Source organism: Eupeodes corollae, chromosome 3 (genome assembly GCF_945859685.1).
Source record: "Eupeodes corollae chromosome 3, idEupCoro1.1, whole genome shotgun sequence".
Classification (NCBI taxonomy): domain Eukaryota; kingdom Metazoa; phylum Arthropoda; class Insecta; order Diptera; family Syrphidae; genus Eupeodes; species Eupeodes corollae.
Window position 1 is genome coordinate 89040200 of NC_079149.1, and position 7464 is coordinate 89047663.

General features: G+C 37.3%; 1 long non-coding RNA gene across 1 annotated transcript in view; it reads right to left on the bottom strand.

The window, feature by feature from the left end:
* The window catches only part of LOC129952776 (uncharacterized), a 69203-nt gene extending 65841 nt beyond the window's left edge, over window positions 1-3362 (bottom strand). Inside the window, exon 1 of the long non-coding RNA XR_008782378.1 lies at window positions 3316-3362. This is a non-coding gene — a long non-coding RNA (uncharacterized LOC129952776). The remainder of the gene's footprint in view (window positions 1-3315) is intronic.
* Window positions 3363-7464: the final 4102 nt, after the last annotated feature.

Genomic DNA, 7464 nt, shown 5'->3' on the forward strand with positions numbered 1-7464 from the left:
ATTTCATGAATAAAAGTAATAACAAACGACAATTTCTGCTATTTCACCTGAAAACAGGGGAATAAACCACATAAAAAAGGGAAAAAAACTTTTGGACTCTTAACCCTTAGCCGGCACACTGGGTCGTTTGTGACCGGGCCTTATACCTTTTTAAATTACCCGCCCCTTAATGTTCGTAAACTATTTCCGTAGTGCCATCTAGTTAAAGTTGGAAAGTTGCTCTTTCGCTTCACACAGTTTTTGGCGAGTCAAGTGCGTCAGTCTATTCGTGACACTGAAGTGAATTATAGTGGTGCCGTTAACGACTCCAGTGTGCCGGCTAAAATTGAAATTGGTCTTATTTTCGAATTTTTATTTCACGTGTTTTTGTGCTACAAATCGTCAAATAAGATTTTTTTTTCACAAACTAATAGGAAATGCCACAGGTACTGCTACTGAAAAACACCTTAGTTCACTTAAAATAAACGATTATGTGACTGGGGTCAGAAACGTCCCAGTGTGCCGGCTATGGTTGGCGCAAAAAGTGTGCCGGCTAAGGGTAAATGAACATGTCATGGAAAGATCTTGAAGATCTTGATTTGCAACAATATCGAACCACCAAGTCAAATATAGAAGAAGTGCGAGTTGACATAGCATTCAAATCTGAAAATGACGAGAGGAGTTGTCTCCAGGCGAAGCTAGGTGTATTAGAAAAGAAATGGAAAGAATGCAAATGCAATTCAATACAATATTTAATCTTCCGTCTTGAATCCAAAAGCAAGTTGATCAAAGAGTCGAAGTGGAAGAAGTTTGTTCTCATCTGTCCAATGATCAAACTTGAAACGAAAGATACATTGTACACTATATTAAAAAATGCAGGAAAACTTTGAAAAAGGTTATCCGTGGAACATCAGAGGTAGAATAGGTCATCTTCTGCACGTCAGAAAACTGATTACCCGCTTGAAAACGAACACTAAAGTTGTCCTGAAAGATGATACGTTGTGGTTAGACGGATGTTAATACACTTGGGACGATTTGTCGACCTAAAAAGTGGAACCAACTGTGGTTTTTCAAAACTATGCGATTATTTACAACTTTTAATCGTGTTTATATACAACCAAGGAAGCAATAGATGATAGCTCAATGATAGACTCAAGGTTCAGAATAAATGTCAACAGTGTTCAAAATCTTTTAGTACTGCCAGCCAAATGGCTCTGGCCAATTGCGCAGGGATGGCATGGAGGAACATGATTCTAGTAATATCAAATACTTACGATTTTTACAATGTTGGCGGACTTAATAACAAAATTTGATTTGTTTTTTTTTTTATTCGAAAGTCATTTATTAATAAGAACAGAATCAGCGAAACTTCTCAGTGCCCTATCAGGTTAGAACCACATTTTGACCAACTCATGATTTGCAATACCCCGCGAAAATGGTTTTATTTTCAAATGATCGTTTAAACGAACCTTCAAAGCTTTAAAAGCTGTGCTCATAGCGGTCAAATTCTATCACCACGAAACCACGTGTCATTAAACTGAAATAATTGCTGAACAAGACTATTCAAAACTACTAAAGTTGTTAAATAACTTTTTCTTCGAATTCGACAGCATATTGGTTAACTGATTTTAATAAAATACCAAACCGTATAGACTGTTTTCTCATATGGAAACGAGTTAAAAGAATGTTAATTATGATTAATCGTGTGATTATACTTTAGTAATTACTTCACTGAGTGAAGCGGAAATAAAAGAAACAATAATCCTTAGATCTCCCAAAAAAAATCAACCCATAAAATTAAAAATAAAGTTAAGGACCTAATTGCTGATGTGCAGTTCGCTGCGAAAGTATTTTTGAAACCACGTTTTTCGAAACTGAAATGAAAAATACTTTCAAAATAATGGGGCTGATTTAAAAAAAAACTGAATGAACTTACTAGACTATGGCACCAAAGCCTTTAAAATCACTCAAAACCCGGAAAAAAAAGATATGATGGCAAAACGATCGGAACCTCAAAAGAAAAGGCTGATCTACTTGCTGAACATCTGGCGAATGGTTTTAAACTATTCCTAGAAAATACGACTACAGAACTCTTTTGTTTTTTTTTTTGGATCATTGACTGTTATATTCCTTTTGACACGATCAAGTGGTAAGGAGCAGTTCTCAAAAAAAGGTTCTAATAAAAATAAGCAGGGTACGATCTCATTACTGCCCTGGTTTTGAAAATGACTGAGATGTCATTGTTTTACCTAATAAAAAGAAAGCCACCAACAGAAGTAACATAGACCAATATAACTTTTACCAATTACATCAAATGTTTTTAAAAAGCTTTTTTCTGAACAAGCTCAGCAAAATAATAGAGAAAAGAAGACTTCGAATTGTCTCGGATTGAATTTAGAAATAAATATCCTACGACAGACAGAGAACGTTGGCTATATTCTTACATGATGTTCAAGCCCTTTTTAAGGTTTGGCACTTGAGACTTGGATGCAAACTACATACTACGAAATACTGAAATTTTCTGTTCGACCAAAATTCCTCAGAAATAACAACATTTGAAGCCATTGTACCGCAAGAATGCATTCTTGGACCAAACTTGTTTCTTCTATATATAAGGGATATAGTAGGAAGTACTGAAACCCGTTTAGACTTATGGCATCCAACTAAGACAACAATTACTGAACATAATCAAAACTTCCAAAACAAAATCCTTCGTAGAATAATAAATGCCTCTTGGTAAATAAGTAATAGCGATCTTTAACGTGACCTTCAAATTAAAACGGTTGCTGAAGTGATTAACATAAACTCTGAATCAAGGAACAGCGACTGTAAAGTCTTACAAATTATGAAGTGGAGACCGTCTTAAATGTTCGAGACAATGACTCATTTTCTGATAATCTAAAGGTTCCCCAAAGGTGAATTATAACTTAGGAAAAATCATTTGTCAAAATTTTATAGAAGGTCCCGATTAACCTGTGTTTTTAGTTCCGATTCTTACCAAGTGACTTTTGAAAAAATTCATCAGATAGAAAAAATAAACTGTCGTAGATCTTTCAATTGGTTGGACATCTTTTGATTTTGAATATTTTGCTAGAATATTTCATCTTCTCCCATTAGTTTTCAAAGGTTGGGTGTTCTGTACTATTCCCGAAATATAAAGTTTTTATGATTTTATGAAAACATTAAAAATCGTATACTTATTCTAAAACCCCAATTAAGGCTGTTGATTAGATCCAACATTCAAAAACGTAGAACAAATTTATACAATATACAACCTTTTGGCGGTATCCCTTTTTAAAAACATTTAAAAGATGTTATTTTGTTGGTATTAATTACCTGTTCCATGTGGTGCTAGATGTTCAATATTGTTGAAAACAAGTCCTGTAAAAAAAAAACATATTTGTAAAATCATATGAATTTAATAGTAATTCAATTAAAAGTTTATTACTAACTATAGATAGTCTTTTGAAATGTTTGAAAGTTATTATAATTACGAAACCCTTAAATAAGTTTGTTTTCATAATATGATCCATTTCATTTTAATCTCAAATCAATCTATTCTCTTTGTTCAATTTTTGAATCTAGATACAAAACAGTTTTCAATTTTAACAATTTGCTATTGATATGCAACATCAAATCGAATGCGTTCTATACTTATGATTAAAACATAAATATGTATATATTTATCATAAAAATATTGCATAACAAATATTCAAATCCTTTGAATGCAATTCTAAAATTTTGATTGCGATTCCATCAAAACAAAACTGAACTAAAGGACATGACATTAATAATTATTTACATAAGGACAAATATTATTTGCCATTTTCCATGTATACCATCTGCATCCCTGTATCATGTTTGTATGTTCAATTATAATTTCAACATCGGATGTTCAAATTAAATCATATTTTCCATTTATTTATGGAGTTGGAAAACTCATAGCTGATTATTAAAAATAAAAGTGATGGTTTTGTAAATATGTGCTTATAATCATCTCGTATCGAAGTAAAGTGAGGTTAACATCACAATTAAGTAAATATTTCACAACATTTAAAAACAACATTTAAAATATTAAACACGGTCGTAACGGTTTAGCTGGTCTAATGTAGATTGGCTCTGTCCGTTCTGAAATACAAATTATCTGGAAAGCTTCAAATTACAAACTACTTGATAAAACATTTAAGTGCGTGGAACACTGGTCTTTAGTATATTTTTAAGAATATTCTTACTCATGCTGAAATCAAAAAGATTTGAGTTGATATTTAAAAGTTTAGAGAGTTTAGAGCATGCACGGGTATTGTGGTTACATCCATTGTAAAGGGTGTTTCAATTGGCGCAGTTAGGGTGTGGTGCCCCCTGGCGACCACTTTGTTTGGGTGACATCTGTCAAATTTTTTGTTTATTAATTAGTTGTTTATGCTAAATCACAATTGCACGTTGCAGGATTGAACAGCACGTTCAAATGATTAAACTTTATTATCAAAATGAGTGTTCGTTAACGCAAGCTTGTGAGAATTTACAGTCGACTTTTCAACGTTTGATTGCCAAATTTGACTAAACAATCAACATACACCCGTACGTTCAAGGAACGCCAGATCGGCCGAGAACATCACCACGGTCCGTGAAAGTGTACAGCAAAACCTGAGGAAGTCTTTTACTCGCCATGCACAAGAACTCAACCTTTCTCAGACTTTAACTTGGCGAATTTTGCGTCGGGCCTACACCCATAAAAAATCCAACTGACCCAAAAGCTTAAAGTTCATGACCATTGACAACGCCGTTTGTTCGTTGAATGGGCTTCAAATCATTTGGAAAAGGACACTAATTTTGGCCGAAAAATTATCTTGTGTTACCAAGCAAAATTTCCGTGGCGCAGCACTCCGTAAAAAACCAGGGCCTAGTGACTTACAATTCTCAATCATTCCTGCGTTCGAGTTCGGCAGTAACCGTCAACACCAAGCGCTAATTGATAACTAATTTCTTATGGCTCAAATTGAACCACATGTACCTAGACGATATGTAGTTCCAGTAGGATGGCACTACCACTACTCCGTGTCACCAAGGCGGGCATTTGAATGATGTCATATTCCACACTTAATGCTTGTTTAATTCCATTTAAACATCTACTAGCCCTTATTGAAAAACCATTTAGAAGTATGTATGTTTTTTATAGAAAATCAATGCCTGAAATTTAATTGGGTCATGATTTAGCCCTTTACAAATGTTAGATATATGCATTTAAGAGCACACAAGCATCCGCAGGTTCTTCTCAAAACCCACCTATGTCTATCAACTCTTTCTCTCACCTCCCGTGGTGAACATCGGGTGCCTAGTACCTGAACATGAGATTGGGTTCCAACCCCAGTGGAAAGTTGTTTGGGCAGCAAACGAGATAGGGGGAGAGGTGTTTCTACTAAGGCATCTCTCCTTATACCGGGATGGAATCAACGGTGGCGTCTACAGTTATAGTAAGGTTGAACTACTTAGCGAAAAGCTTGTATGGCTTCTTTGACTTATTCGGAGACCAGGCCTATAAGGAGCGGTTTTATCCGGGTCCCCATCCTTGGAGTTATACTTAGGATCTGGCCCTCCAGGTTGGAGGTTGTGCCGACGGGGTGATTTCCTGGCCACGTAAAAGCTTTCATAGTTGCGAAGCACCAACAAGCCTGGGATACGGACGCATTAACTTTTGACAACCCACGCTAACGAATTAAGGACAACGAACTTCAGAACTGTACGTGTAATGTTAGGTCCTTTAACAGTCCACGCACAGTTAAAGAATAAAGGGAAGGCTCTAGACTGCTATAAAGCAGACGTCACTGGCATCCAGGAAATACGATGGGATGGGCCGGGCAAAAAGAGGATGAAAAACTGCGATATTTACTATGGTGACTGCTACCACGAAAACCAACAGCGCTTATTTGGATGCGGCTTCATCATTGGAGCCAGACTTAGGCAAGAAGTCTTGAGCTATAGGTGCATCAATTAGCGCTTCATGACCATACGCATCAAGGCTAAATTCGGCACCATTAGCCTGACATACGCGCACGCCCCCACAGAAGAGAAAGACGACACCACTAAAGATATGTTCTTCAATCTCTGAGACAAATCATATGAGCAGTATCCTAGCTACGATATTTAAATTGTCCTGGGCGATTTTAATGCCAAGCTAGGAAGGGAAGTTATCTTTGGTGGAATAATCGGGAAGAACGTCCTGCACGACAAAACTTCCGACAACGGATTCAGGATCATAGATTTTGCTGCGGGGCGAAACGTCATGGTAGCCAGTACGCCTTTTCCACACCTCAACATCCACAAAGGAACTTGGACTTCTCCAGATCAATCTACCGTCAACCAGATTGACCATATTGCGATCGACGCCAGACACGCTTCCAGCATCATGGATGTACGAACTTTCCGAGGAGCTAACATCAACTCGGACCAATACCTCGTTGTAGCCAAGGAAGCACTTCGGATTTCCAGACCCAGGGCAAAACAGGGAGGTGCTGGGAGAAGGTACAACGTCGAACCGCTACAATCGCCAGAGATCGCCAAATCCTTTTCCGCCGAGTTACAAGTAACCTCTCTCGAAGTTCTCTGCCGCCAACAGAATGTATCGAAAACCAGTGGCAACATTGCCAAGATGCAATCAGAGAAGCCGCCTCTGATGTGCTGGGTTTCAAACAGCCACCAACAAGGAACCCCTGGTTTAATGAGGAATGTCGGCATTGGCGCGCACAAGTGGAAGGTGACCTTACCCAACTTGGAGCGCGAAACTGGAGACATCTCGCTAGGAATCGAGCTAGATGGAGAAGTTTGTTCGGTGAGGCCCTAGTTCACACAGGATTGTAGAGCCACCTTAAGTAAGTAAGTAAGTAAGTATGGTTTAGCCTATTCTTCTTGCACCAAATAAAAAACCTGTATCTTCTTGTAACCAATGTCTTAATATCTGTAAAGTGAGAAGAGAATTGGTCCAAGGATAGATCTCTGTGGCACTCCACTCAAAACATTGAGAAATGTGGACGAGTATCCATTGGCCACCGCTCATAGTTGCCTTGCGCTGAGATACGAAAGAACAAGCTTACAGAACTCTAAGAAAAACCCAAAGTTAATTTGCAGCTTTCTAAGTTAAGTTGCGCAGTATACATGGAAGCAGTTGACTCAAGAACTCAGGGTTCATTCGGTCCAGGCCAGTAGCATTAGATTTAATCGGTATTATTGCCTTTACAATGTCTTCCTCTTCCATTCTTAAAAAACTCAAAGAGCTGTTGATAGCAGTTGTTTCCTCCTCAGTAAGGGAATGAATGGGGTGAAGCAACTTTTAAGTGCATGGACGTAAACTTTTTGTTTTTTAGATTGTTTGCCAATACCAATTTCGCGCAGGTTTTTCCATAACTTTTTGCCAGAGTTTAAAGAACCAAGTTTATTTTCTTAATAAAGTCTTTCTGCCGTTCTAACCATTACGACAACTTGATTACGCAG